The 14,595-nt window shown below is 31.9% G+C and overlaps 1 long non-coding RNA gene across 1 annotated transcript; it reads right to left on the bottom strand.

Annotated features, from left to right (window-relative positions):
• Nucleotides 1-3,000: 3,000 nt before the first annotated feature.
• On the bottom strand, nucleotides 3,001-6,390 carry LOC142637424 (uncharacterized). The gene is made up of 3 exons (XR_012844635.1): nucleotides 6,375-6,390; nucleotides 5,532-5,630; nucleotides 3,001-3,238 (listed from the first exon to the last, which is right to left on the bottom strand). It is a non-coding gene; the product is annotated as an uncharacterized LOC142637424 (long non-coding RNA).
• Nucleotides 6,391-14,595: the final 8,205 nt, after the last annotated feature.

Genomic DNA, 14,595 nt, shown 5'->3' with positions numbered 1-14,595 from the left:
GGCGGGGATTAAACCCCAAATCTCTTATACAACTATTAGAGATTTTACCAGTTGAGCTAACTGGAACCCACTACAATTGAAGAACTTGGTTATATAAAAAAGATCATATTCATTCTTTCCAAAATGTATATATTGTATAAATAAGAAGTTTTTCAAAATTAAAATTAATAAAATCTTATCTAACATTAACTATGTTAGAAGAATTATATAAATTAATCATATCATCAATTGAAAATGAGATTCTAACAAAAGTTGAATACAAGAACTTCATTAGTAGTTTTGCATCTCAAAAAGTTATAAGATGGATTTTAAATTAAAGAATTTAAAACACAAAATAATAACTAGTCTCTAAGCACGCGCTCACGCGCGTGCTCAGAGGCTCTTCTATTTTTTTTTGGAAATATGTTAATAATTTGCATCTATTATAATTTTGGATTACTATATTTTCCCATCACAAAATTTGATACTTAAATTTTGTGCTTTTTTTAATAGCAATTCAAACACAAACTCTCACTAACATATTTTCAAAAGTTTTCCCTTTTTATTTTTATATAGGAATTCAAACATAAACAAAACTTGAGGATAATTCAGTAAAAATATATCATTAACTCCCACATAAAACTAAACTATTCTTTATTTTTTTTAATCAAATCCTAAATTTCAACCTCTTTTATCTCTCCCTCTATTTTTTAAAAATTGCTATTTTTTTTAAATTGCTATTCCTTTAAAATTTCAATTCTCACTTTTTTTTTCTTCTAAATCTCTTCTTCCCTATTTGAAAAGTATATTTTCTATTTGAATTCGGTTACTTCTTGGTCCTTCCTTTCCTTTATTTTTTATTTTATTTTGTCTTTTATTTTGTTAAACTCAAATACTCTTAATTGTTTGGTTACTTTTTTTTTTAATCTTTTTTTTTGGGGAAGTACTTTTTTTTTTGGAACCATTTAGGGAAGTATGTTGGGTTACTTTAAAGAAAAGAAAGAAAAAAATGTCAAAAAAAAAAAATTCTCCTCTCAAAATCTCGATTTTTTTAAATCTCAAACAAAAATAATTGAATTTAAACAAAGTGATAAACATCAATTTGTTATTGATAAACTTCTCAAATTCAAATCCTTTAAAAAGAGTTTGTGTTTGAGTGAAAATTTTGAAAATATCCACACACAAAAGGAAAAGATAAGCCAAAAAAAAGAAAAAGAAAAATCTGATACACATAGATAAGTATATTTTCTATTTGAATTCGGTTACTTCTTGGTCCTTCCTTTATTTTCTTTTCTTTTTTTTTTTGTTTTTTTTAAACTCAAATACTCTTAATTGTTCAATTACTCTTTTTTAAAAAAAAAAAAAATTAGATAAGTATGTTGGGTTACTTTGAAGAAAAGAAAGAAAAAAAAATTTCTCCTCTCAAAATCACAATTTTTTTTTATAAAAAAAATCTCAAACAAAAGCAATTGAAAATTTTTTTTGCAAGCAAACGAAAATAATTGAATTCAAAACAAAGTGATAAATATCAATTTGTTATTGATAAACTTCTAGATTCAAAATCTTTAAAAAGAGTTTGTGTTTGACTGAAAAGTTTGAAAATATCCACATACAAAAGGACAAGATAAGCAAAAAAAAAAAAAACTAATACACGTAGATACAAATGACAAAAGTATACAGCAAACACTCAAATAGAGTTTTATGCCAAAGTGATTCCTTTTGGGCTTTATTATACGTATAGACAACTTCAAAAAAAAAAAAAAAGAGTTTGTGTCAGTTAAAACTTAAAATTGAAAAGTTTGAAAATATCCACACAAAAAAAAGAAGGAAAAGATAAGGAAAAAAGAAAATAAAAAGAAAAACAGATGCACATTGGTGCAAAGAAACAAAAATGAAGAAGGAAAATATAAAGAAAAAAAAAAAAAGATTTTGAGGCATGTGATATTGAAGTCAATCACAGGTAATAAGCAATAGTCAAATACCATTAAATCCCTATAAAAATCTTATTCACCCACAGGTAAGTACAACTCAAATTCTAAATCATTGGTAGCCATGGAAGGTAAGAACTCAAACAATAGTCAATAATGAAGAAAAGAAAGGACAACTTGCAATTTAGATTAGAGATGCAGAAGATAGAACTTGAAAAGCCATTTAAATTGTGTAAATTATGTTGAATTGTTTAGAACCCAAATCTGAAAATAGAAGAAGAAGAAAGAAGAGGACTTACCATTGAGACTGAATTTGTTTAATTTGAAGAAGAGTGAGAGTAGATGTTATTGGGTTGTAAACTGCCAAAACGTACATGAGTTTGTGGGTTATTAAAGTAAAAAAGTTTTATTTTACATATTTATCCCTGTTAGTTAAAAACTTGTAAGTATATGGTATAGGGGTATTTTAGAACTATGAAAATTAGGAATCCAAACAGGAGAAGCCCCTTAAATAATAGTATAGATAATAATAATAATAATAATAATAATAATACTATGAGAAAAGATCTTACTTAAAATTATCTTATTGGATCTCAAATTAGATCTATCGATCATGCACTACAAAAAAACGAGGCTATCCCAGCGTTTTCAAAACTGCTAGGATAGCCTTAGAAAGCACTGGGATAGGGTCAAAGTTCCTCTCCCGGCATTTTTTTTTTCCCAGCGCTTCAAACCGCCGCGCAATGACAGTTGGTATAGGGTCGCCAAACCTATACCAGCGCTTTTCAAAAGCGTCGGAAAAGTGCATGCCCTATACCAGCGCTTTCAAAAGCGCTGGTATAGATCTTTTAAATTATATTTATTCAAGACCTATACCAGCGCTTTTGAAAGCATTGGAATAGGTACTGCCTATGCCAGGTATAGGTCTTCAATGAATATAATTAAAAAGGCCATATGTTGTGCTTTTCAAAGTGCTGAAATAGGGCCTTTTTTTAAAATAAAAAAAATTTAAATTTTATAGCACCTGAAATGTACCTACAATACATATTTTATAACACCTATAATGAATCACAATTCATATTTTTACAAATAATAATGCAAAAACCAAAGACATAGATTAAAAGAATTTGATTCGCAGAATTTTTACAAATAATAATGCTAAGACCAAATGTGTAAGTTAAAAGAATTCGATTCACAAAAAGCCTAAGTCAGGCCAATCACAGGACAAACCAATAGCTTGAAGAACTCAACCTGGGCAACCACAAGATCAGCATCAATCTACCTGCACCATACCAATAAGAGAAATTACCACATTCAATTAAGCGATGACCCTGCAAACATAAAATGGCCCCAAATTAAACCACATTCAGCATCAATCGATCTCTATAGAAGTTTGGTGCAACAAGGAACAAGGATTCCTTTTGAGGGAACAATATATTAAACAATGTATGCACAGAGAATCACAGGAGTTGCAAAACAACAAATGAAAAAACAACTATATTTCAAAGAATGCAAAAATATAAAGATAAATCCTTTCTAACTCGGAAACCCAAGCTCTTCTCTGTTGCCAGATATTGGGGGACAAGGAAATCAAGTAGCAACAATCGAAGTTAACAAATTACGATGCATACCAATGTAACTCCTAGAAAGCCCACAAATGCCAGGAGAAGAGAAAGCAAAAGCTTTCCCTCATAAACCATATTCAAGACACACTACGATTAAAATTGTGGACTACAACAATACTAAGCACTGCCAGATTAAGCTGTGAATTCATTATTGAAGTTGCCAACACATAATGACCAAAAATAAAATAAGACAGCAAGACAAAGGAAGAAAAATTGCAATAGAAATTTCAAACCCTCACTTTGCAAGACTTGGAATTATAATTCTTCTCGAAAATGAAACCTAGGAAATTCAGTCACAAACCCAAGAATTAGATAGAATTAAAACAACAAAAATGTATCCTTAAAATTATTATGCTTGAAGGAGAGAAAAACAAAGGGGAAGAAAAAGGGAGTTTATCGCCAAACTCAGCTGCTTAAGCTATGAAGCACTCAAACAAAAACATCTTGCTTCCTACATACAGACAATGTGGCAATCCAAACTAGAAAAAGAGCTACTAGCACAACATAACCAGGTTCCACTAGAAGCAAGAAAACATCAATAGAAACAAGACAAGAAGACAAATGTACAAGTGCTACGTGAAAGATGACCACACGAGCAAACTGAAAAACAGAATTCCAGCTTCATAGTTTGGAATAATTATAAATTATAAGATTTTACTTCTAAAGGAAAATATGAAAAAAAATTATAAAGAGCAAGACTACTCAAAAGCATGTTTCATCAAGAAGCAACCAAACAAAATCAACCTAGCTTAAGTACCACAAATGCATCACCACTTAAATTAAAAAAAAACTAACAAAGTAGACGAGCAAGATATCCAATCTCCAATAATAAAATGTAGATTAAAATAATTAGTCATTATTATCATTATATATATATATATATATATATAACAGAAAACCAAAAACCATTTTAGGGTCAAGCAAGTAGTTAAGGGAGTATTAGGATCAAAAGCAAAAACTAAAACACGGCTGCAATAAAAGCCTATTCTCAATTCAATGTCAGTCCAACAAATTGTTTTTCTAACTCATATGTATCTTACTACAATACTTAAAACTTCAAATTAAGAAAAATAATAAGGAAATCAAGACATAAAGAGAGTTTATTACCTGAGGTCCCCCATCAAACTTTGCCACCCAAGTAGATATATAGCATGAAATTTTTTAAACACAAGAATTGGGGCAACAGAGCCATAAGCCCCAAAATATCACCCCCACACAGTCCAACTATACAAACCACATCCATAAAAGTTATAACTTTAAAACCCATACAGAAGACACAGGAAGCATACACGTATTGTTCTGGAATTTAAAGAGCATCCATGTTTAAAGAGTGCAAATATTTAACATATATGATTTCCCAATAATGAATCACAATTCATTATTTATTTTTCACAATATAGAACAAAGCTGATGGCAATAGAAAAGAATGATCTTAAGTTCTAAAGTTGTCATAGTGCAAGTTGATGGCAATAGAAAAAGGAACCAAGACAATCATGATGAGCAATGCTGGAATTTATTAAAGTCAGCAACTTTCATTTACAATTTGAATTTTAAATATTTTGAACACATAATAACCTGCCAGTCCTTTTTCTTCCACACTCTCCTTGAATAGTGCTTAGTTTTACCTTCATGCACTTCTTTGTCCTGCCCTATTCTTCTTGATCATTGTAATTTGGGTTACTAATTTCTGCCAATATAATACATTTCTAGTGTACTTGGGTGGGCTATTCCCTAATAAAAAGTTCTTACGTTATTTATCAAAAAATAAATAATAACATACCGGACAACAATAAGGGAAGAGATAGTATGCATATTTGGGCTCCTAATAACAAGGATCAAATAAATCTAGAAAACAGGAATTAGAAAGTGGACAAAGCTTCAGAATAACATTAACTAAAGCAAATTTATTAAAAATGTGAAATAGGAATTAGTATCAATTCTTCCTACTATGAGAAATACACAATCCTTCTCCAGTGTAAAATAATAAACAATCTCAAACCTCATAGCCGCACTTGCATGGCTTCAATTGCTGATCAGTCAAATCCATCTCTTCTGTGCAAAGAGGACAAGTCCTTTCTCCTTCATCACTCATGATTGCCTGATAAAAATTCAGGAAAAAAAACACAAATTTACCATATTCTAACAATGAAACTGTACAACCAACATGTTCAATATGCTTCAATTTGCAAATAAAAACTCATTGTTCTCATTTTGGTACAACAACAATTGCAAATTTAAAGCCTTTAAATTATCAAGCGCAAAAATAAATAAATAAATAAATAAAAATCCCATCACTTCACTGAACCCACTTGATCCAAGGGCTAAATCCTTCACTTTCTGCACACGAAATGAAGCACTTTTTCTCTCTCTCTTTTTTTTTTTAAATTTTTTTTTTTAAGATTTGGAAAGTAAAAACGGAAATTTTTGATAGCTCATAGCTGGAAGCTACTGATAATCAATTACCCAATTTACTTGGTCCACACTCGCATTGACATATATCATATTGCAACAAAGACAATATTAAAGAAAACCTCCAAAGTTTACAAAAAATTGAAGAAAATGCCCAAGCTAACCCTAAGGCATCTGCAAACCACTGCTAAAGCCCTTCTTTTTTTGCAAAAAAAAATACAATTTCAAATCCTAAAAGCCCTAATTATTCAACATATCGGCATTTTTCCGATCAAATATTAAAAGTAAAATTAACAAACAAGAAATGAAATTCAATAATCATCGCCGCAAATATATCATAGATCATTCAATAAAAATCTACCAGAGCAAGTTCACCACATGATTATCACAATAGAAACTTAAAAAAAGAAAAAGTTGTTCTAAAGGTTCGAACCTGGGACATGAAGTTGAAACACACACGTGATTATCACTAAAGCAACATAATAATAATAATAATAATAATAATAATAATAATAATAATAATAATAATAATAGGTGTTTTTGGTCTTATTTTAGTCATCGAGGGTATTTTGGTATTTTTCCAAGCATGCGGTATTTTGGTCATTTTCTATGTTTCAGGGATATTTTGGTCATTTTTAGGTTTTGGGAGTGTTTTGGTTATTATAATTTACTAACTAATAACAATATAATTAATACTTCCAATTATGTAAACATATTTTAATACTACAAATTAATTGAGTATAATTTAATAATTAATAAGAGTTAATATAATACTTCAAATTAATAAAATATAATTTAACACTGCAAATTAATAAAATGAAATATATTAATTAATAAAAATATATTTAATAATTCAAATTGACAAAAATTAATTGAATTTAATACTTCAAACTAATTTAATATATTTTAATGTAATAGCTAAAAAAAATGTAAAATGAGACTCGAAGACCAACAATATTAAAATATAATTTAATATTTTAATTAGGTTGGACATATAAAACCCATTTACCTATTAAAACTCATTTAACTAATTATTTCTAACCTAAACCCAACCCAACTCAATTATAATGGGTAAACCCCAACCCAACAAATTATCAAAATTGCCAAAATGCCCCTAAGATATAAATGACCAAAGTACTCTAAAATCTTAAAAAATGACCAAAATACCCCAAAACCTCAAAATTACCAAAATAACCACGAAACCTACAAAATGACCAAAATACCCCCAAAACCCAAAAAAATGACCAAAATATCCCAAAACCTAAATATGACCAAAATATCCCCAAAACCTAAAAATGACCAAAATACCCCCAAAACCTGAAAATTACCAAAATACCCCTAAAACCCATAAAAAGACCAAAATACCCCCCAAAACAAAAAAAATGGCCAAAATACCCCTGAAACATAAAAAAAAAAATCATTAAAACACCCATAAAACCAAAAAAATGACCAAAATACCTCTGAAACCTAAAAACAACCAAAATACCCCCAAAACCCAAAAAAAAGTCCAAAATACCTCTGAAACCTAAAAAATTACCAAAATAACCTCAAAGCCTAAAAATTAACGAAAATAGCCCCAAAATCTAAAAATTACCAAAATACCCCCAAAACCTCAAAAATTGTCAAAATAACCCCGTAGCCTGAAAATTGACCAAAATAACCTAGAAACCTAAAAATGATCGAAATACCTTCGAAACCTAAAAAATGATCGAAATACCTTGAAAACCTAAAAATTAACTAAAATACCCCCTAAAACCTAAAAAATGACCAAAGTACCCCTGAAACCTACATATGACCAAAATAACCCCTAAATCTTAAAATGATCAAAATATCCTCGAAACCTAAAAAATGTCCAAAATACCCCGAAACCTATAAAATGATAAAAATGCCCCTTAAACCTGTAAGTTGATAAAAATACACCTTAAACCTAAAAAATTACCAAAATCCCCCCTAAAACTAAGAAATGACCAAAATACTCCCTAAACATAGCAAATGACTAAAATACCCCGTAAAACCCTGTTTTGGTAATTTTAGAGGCTTTGGGTGTATTTTGTTCATCTTATAGGATTAGTGGTATGTTGGTCATTTTAGATAGTTTGAGGGGTATTTTGGTCGTTTTATAGGTTTAGAGGTATTTTGGTCGTTTTAGGGGTTTCAGTGTATTTTTGGTAATTTTAGAGGTTTTAGATTGTTTGTGGCCATTTTTGAGCTTTTGGGTTTATTTGGGTCATTTCAAAGGTTTAGGGGTATTTTCGTCACTTTATAGGTTTGAGGGTATTTTGATCATGTTTTAGGTTTCAGGAGTATTTTGGTCATTTTTTAGGTTTAGGGGGGATATTTTGGTCATTTTAAGGTTTCAAGATTATTTTCCTCAATTTTTAGGCTTCGGGGTTATTTTGGTCAATTTTTAGGTTTCGGGGGGTATTTTGGTTATTTTTAGGTTTCAAGGTTATTTTGATAAAGTTTTAGGCTTCAGGGTTATTTTGGTCATTTTTTAGATTTCGAGGGTATTTTAGTAATTTTTTAGGTTTCGGGGGGGTATTTTTGTCATTTTTGGATTTCAGGGGTATTTTGGTAATTTTTAGGTTTCGGGAGTATTTTAGTCATCTTTTAGGTTTTAGGGGTATTTTAGTCATTTTTTAGATGTTAGGGGTATCCTGGTAATTTTTAGATTTTGGAGGTATTTTGGTCATTTTATCGGTTTCAAGGGTATTTCGGTCATTTTTTGTGTTTTGGGGGTATTTTGATAATTTTTAGGTTTAAAGGGTATTTTGGTCATTTTTTGGGTTTTGGGGTAGTTTTGTAATTTTTAGGTTTCAGGAGTATTTTGGTCATTTTTTGGCTTTCAGGGGTATTCTGGTCATTTTTTTAGTTTCAGAGATATTTTGGTCATTTTCTAGAAATTTAGATTTTATGTTGTTTATTTAAATTTTAGATGGGTTTTAGTGGGTTTATCCATTAATACCCATACAATTAAATAACCAAAAATACACTATAGGTGACCTATCCTAGCGCTTTTGGAGCCCTGGAATAGGTTGACCCTATTTTAGCGCTTCTAAAAGCGCTGGGACAGGTCTATCTCCATAAGGGAATGGAGTGATCACATCCCAACGCTTTTCGAGGCGCTGGAATAGGGTCCACCTATTCCAGCGCTTCAAAAAGCGCTGGGATATGTCTCTGTCCATAAGGGAATGGAGTGACTCTATCCCGTCGCTTTTCAAAGCGCTGGAATAGGGTCCACTTATTCCCTTAGGAAGAAAGACTTATCCCGGCGCTATGATAGGTATTTCCTAGAAGGGAAATCAGTAACCCTATTCCAGCGCAATAAGCCTTCCTGTACTAGCATTTTTGAAAACCACCACTATAGGCCTCGTATTGCAGCTATTTGTAAAGTGCCAGTTTTGAGCTGCCGTAATAGGGTTTCCTATACCAGCGCTTTCAAAAAGCACTGATATAGGCTTATCTATTACGGCGGTTTTTAAAAGCGCTAGGAAAAAAACGCTAGGACATGACGATTTTTTGTAGTGATGTTTTAAAATATTACTAAAACCATTTTTTGGTGAAAATATTTCATCAAATATTTTTCATTAAAAAGTGGTTTTAGATATTATTAACACATTTAGTGATTTAGTTCTTGGTAATCTCTTAAGATTCCCAAGCATTCTAATGTTTAGCTGGAAACAAAGCAAAGAATCTAGCTAGATGCTTGTATTCCCATTTTGGTGGTTGACGATTCCTTTAAAAATAGTGAGTATCCAAATCTCTTTCTCTCTCTCTCCGTGTGTGTATGTATTGTGGTTCTATTCATCATTAGGGATTAGTTTTTACTTTAAATTTTTATACTATAGATAGAATTTCATTTTAGATAGTGGGTTATGAGGAAGAGGGGTTCGAATCATACAAAGGAGGCACCACAAATAGGATTGGGATCCTCTAAAGTTGCTATAGAGGATCTTAATCCTCACAAATGATATCATTATTCATTACCACTAAAATTGTTGGAAAATCTGGTTTTGTATCTCATACAAAACATACAGCGGAAGCAACAAACATGGATTTATTTCATTCATGATTGATAACATGCACTATATAAATTTCATAATTTAAGAATAAGATAGCGTACCTTGGTGTGGTGAAATTCAAAACAAAAGATTAGAAGTACTTGAGAACACTTTTAATCTTCACTCCAATTCCACTTTATGCCCAAGAAGTGTGGTTTCTCAATCAGTTTCAAAGGGAGAATAATTGAGTGGCTTCACTCACACATACACACCATTTCACAACCATTGAAAATATATACAACCATTGAAAATATATACTTATATAAAAAAAAAACATTAAACCATCGAAATTTTCACAAAAATGTTTTGCTATATTTTGTTTATTATTACAAGTAATGTTTTTTCCTCCTCCCCTCCTTATTTTTTCAATTTGTTTTTTCTTTTTTAAAACTTTTCTTCCTATCTTCTTGACAGCCCATGACCTTTCTCTTCCTCACTATGATTTAAGATGAAAATAATATTTTGGTCTCTATATTTTGAATTTATAGTCAATTTGGCTCCTATATTTTGGTAGTAGTCAATTTGATTTTTATTATTAACTCACTAACTACATGGCTAATGGTATGTTATTGACATTTATTTGATACGTGTCACAAATGTTTAAATTTTTCATTAACTGAATTTGATTTTGGAAACAAAATCTTTTTAATAATTTTGATTTCAATTTAAGAATAAGAAGGAGGATAATGAACCAGAGTGTTCCATTGATATTCATACAAATTATACGAAATAAAAAGGAAAAACTTTTAAATGTACCTCTAAGTCTCTAACCAATACGGAGAACCTTTGATAATAATAATTCCATATAGAAAGTAAAAAGTGAAACATAGTTAACAATATGATTTATTCATACCCCTACATTTCTATATATTATGTCTCTAATAAGAAAAAGTGAAACAAAAATCATATCATTTTATATGATGTCTATATACACGTGAAACCATTTTCATAATACTATACTTTCTCAAAAAAATAAATCATAATAATTTTTATATAAAATAATATTAATTAAACAAAAGTTGTTGTCACTTATGTCATGTAGTAAATAACTTGGCGAAAATATGACACTTGTAGATGATTGTTATTTCCTACACATAAACCACCCCCTTCTTGATTTGTGGGGTAGTTATTGGCCGAAAATAACCACCACCTATTACCTATTAGTGAAAGATAGAAATCTACAAGCAAACAATCTCCAACAATGTAATTGTCTATCAAGAGTGACCATTCCCAATTAACAGAAGCATAACTTCATGTTTGCAAGTGCACATCGCCTCACATGCATTATCTAGGAGTAGGGGCTTGTAACTTAACTTTAAGAAGTATGAGTAATTCTAATCTAATCTTTACTGATTTCAATTCGTGTTCTATTGTAATTATAGTATCAAGTGAGTTCTATTGTCTAATATTTCTTGATTATTTGTGCACTTCATTTGGTTCTTATTTTCTCACTCTCATTATTTGATTTGTACCTTGAATGTCCTATTGATTTAGGCAGTGGCGGCAGAGATAATTCATTTGGAGCGAAGTCCTATCTCGAAAATATTGTCTTAGTGCGAACATCCCATTAGAATTTGTTTATGCTTTCAAACAATAATATAAAAGGAATTAGTTCAAATTAGTTAAGAATTTATTAGCTTCATAACCTATATGTCTATATAAAACGTGTAAAATTCTAGAAGACTCTCTCTAAATAGAATCGTAATTCTTATTGATAAAGGCAAAATTCAATACATAGAGTACAAAAGAATTAATCTATACAATAGCCACTACTATATATACACGAAAGAAGCAAGCTTTACTTTGTAACTAACTCCCTAAAAATGTGGAAGAAAACTGTTATGCAACTAATCCCAAGCTAATATCGCACGTGTGCTATCTACAATAACTAACTTCCAAGTGACATGTGTAGCTCCCTTCATTGCTCCAAGTCAATGTATAAAGTCTTGATAAAAGGGTACTGCTTCTATTGTTTCCAGCACCTCTGCACTTGCTAATACGAACTTTGTAATCTTCACTTGATTATCGTGCTCCTTTGTTCTGGCTGCTATAGTAAAGTCTTGACCTCTATTCCTTACTTCAAATATATCTCCTTGTTGCACCTCTATTCTCTGTGCTTCTCAGTTTTAACACTCCCCTTCAAGAGCAAGGCTCTTACAGATTGGCACTCATTTGCCTTTTCTGGATATTGAATGCAATGAGCAAATATATTGATTGATCCTAACTTTCTTAGCAACCTTAAGCAACTATCTACTCCAAGTGCCTTTGTACATATGTCAGCTAATTGATTCTGAGATGAAACATGAAAGGTTTTAATAGTCCCATCCAAAATTTTGTTCCTAACAATATGGCAGTTTGCCTCAATGTGTTTGGACCTCTCATGGAATACAGGATTGATTGAGATGTGTAGTGCAGCTTGGTTGTCATAGTACATCAATGCAGGCTTCTCATGTGAGATGTGCAAATCCCTTAACAAGTACAATATCCAAGTAAGTTCACAGGTAGTGGTAGCCATGGATCGATATTCTGCTTCTGTAGAAGATTTGGACACTACATTCTGCTTCTTGGACCTCCAAGACACCAAAGCATTATCTAGGAACACACAAAAGCCAGTAAGAGACTTTCTAGTATCTAGACACCCTGCCCAGTCTGCATCACAATAGGCTTTAAGGTGTGAATCTAATTCAACTGGATAAAAAACACCCTGCCCTGGAGTACCCTTAATATACTGCAAAATCCTTGTGACTGCTCTCAAATGAGGCATCCTAGGTTGAGACAAAAATTGGCTAAGCCTATGCACTGCATAGGTATTATCTGGCCTACTCAATGTTAAGTACATTAGCTTGCCAATTAGCCTCCTGTACTTTCCAACATCTTGAAGTAACTCTCCATCACCTTTGGACAGCTTCAATTGTTGTTCCATAGGTGTTTTTGCAGGTTTGCAGCCAAGCATACCAGCTTCTTTAAGAATTTCAAGGGCATATTTCCTTTGGTTCAAGCTAATACCCTTCTCACTTCTAGCAATCTCTAGTCCTAAGAAGAACTTGAGTGAACCAAGATCTTTAATGCCAAACTTCTTGTCCAATAAGGACTTTAAAGCAGCAACACAATTTGGATTATTGTTTGTGATGATCATGTCATCTACATGGACAAGCAATGTTGTGAATAAAGGGCCATCTGTATGCACAAAAAGAATGATCAACTTGAGATTGATGAAAACCAAGCTGCAAAATGGTGGTTGAAAGCTTGGCATTCCACTGCCTGGAAGCCTGTTTCAAACCATAAAGAGATTTGACCAGCTTACAAACCAATGGGACAAATGATGATGAATTAGAGGATGGAATGGACTCCACCTTATTGTGATAACAAGGTGGTAAACTCATGTACACTTCCCCTTCAAGATCCCCTTGGAGGAAAGCATTGTTGATGTCTAATTGATGCAAGAGCCAACCCTTGGCAAAGGCAAGGGCAAGAAGAACCCTGATTGAAATAGTTTTGGCCACAGGAGAAAACATTTCTAAAAAATCAAGACCTTCTCTCTGTGTGAAGCCTTTAGCCACCAAACGAGCTTTAAATCTATCAACAGTGCCATCAGAATTCAGCTTAATCCTATAGACCCATTTGCAACCTATAGGACTTTTACTAGGTGGCAGGGGGTGAGTTTCCAAGTGTGAGTCTTCTCAAGAGCTGTAATCTCTATATCCATAGCTGCTTTCCAAGCAGGATCTTGGACAGCTTGGGAAAAGCCAGTAGGCTTTCGATAACAAACATTGATGGTCATTAGATAGGACTGATAGGAAGGTTCTAAATGAGAGTATGTCAGAGAATTTGCAAGATCATAAGGAGAACCTAGAGAATGAGCAGCAACAGCTGTGTTACAAGCATAGTCTTGCAAATAACTAGGTGTCTTGTGAACCCTGGCTAACCTTCTGGCTGGTGGAAAAGCTTCCTCAGGTGAGATAGAACTAGGAGCAAGACAAGGTATTGAATCAGATTGAGCTAGATCAAGAGCTGCTGAATCAATGTTGGTGCAAATAGATGAAGGAAGTGTTGAAACAGAAGAGTTTGGAACTTGAAAGGTTGAGTCACAAGACCTAGGAGAAGAGTTAGGAATCTCTGCAATACTAATAGGAGTAACAAATGTATCTGTACAAGCTTGACTAGAAGAATGAGCTTCAACCTCAGTGACAACATTAAAAGGATCAGAAAAATCACATGTATTTGATGCAAAAGGAAAAATGTTTTCATGAAAAATTACATCTCGGGAAATAAAAACTGAATTGGTAGTCAAATCAAGAAGTTTATAGCCTTTAATGCCAAAAGGATAACCTAAAAAAACACATTTTCTTGCCCTTGAATCAAACTTGGACCTGTTGTGAGAAAGAGTTGATGCATAACACAAGCAGCCAAAAATCCTCAAATGAGAATAAGTAGGGGCAGAACCAAAGAGTACTTCAAAAGGTGTCTTGTATGATAAAATGGATGAAGGCACCCTATTGATTAAGTACACAGCAGTAAGAACACAACGACCCCACAAATGCAAAGGAAAATTTGATTGAAATTTTAGAGCCCTTGCCACATTTAAGATGTGTT

Source organism: Castanea sativa, chromosome 5 (assembly GCF_040712315.1).
Source record: "Castanea sativa cultivar Marrone di Chiusa Pesio chromosome 5, ASM4071231v1".
In the NCBI taxonomy this organism is placed as follows: Eukaryota; Viridiplantae; Streptophyta; class Magnoliopsida; order Fagales; family Fagaceae; genus Castanea; species Castanea sativa.
Note: the sequence above shows the minus strand (reverse complement) of the source record. Positions and strands in the feature narration are given on the sequence as shown.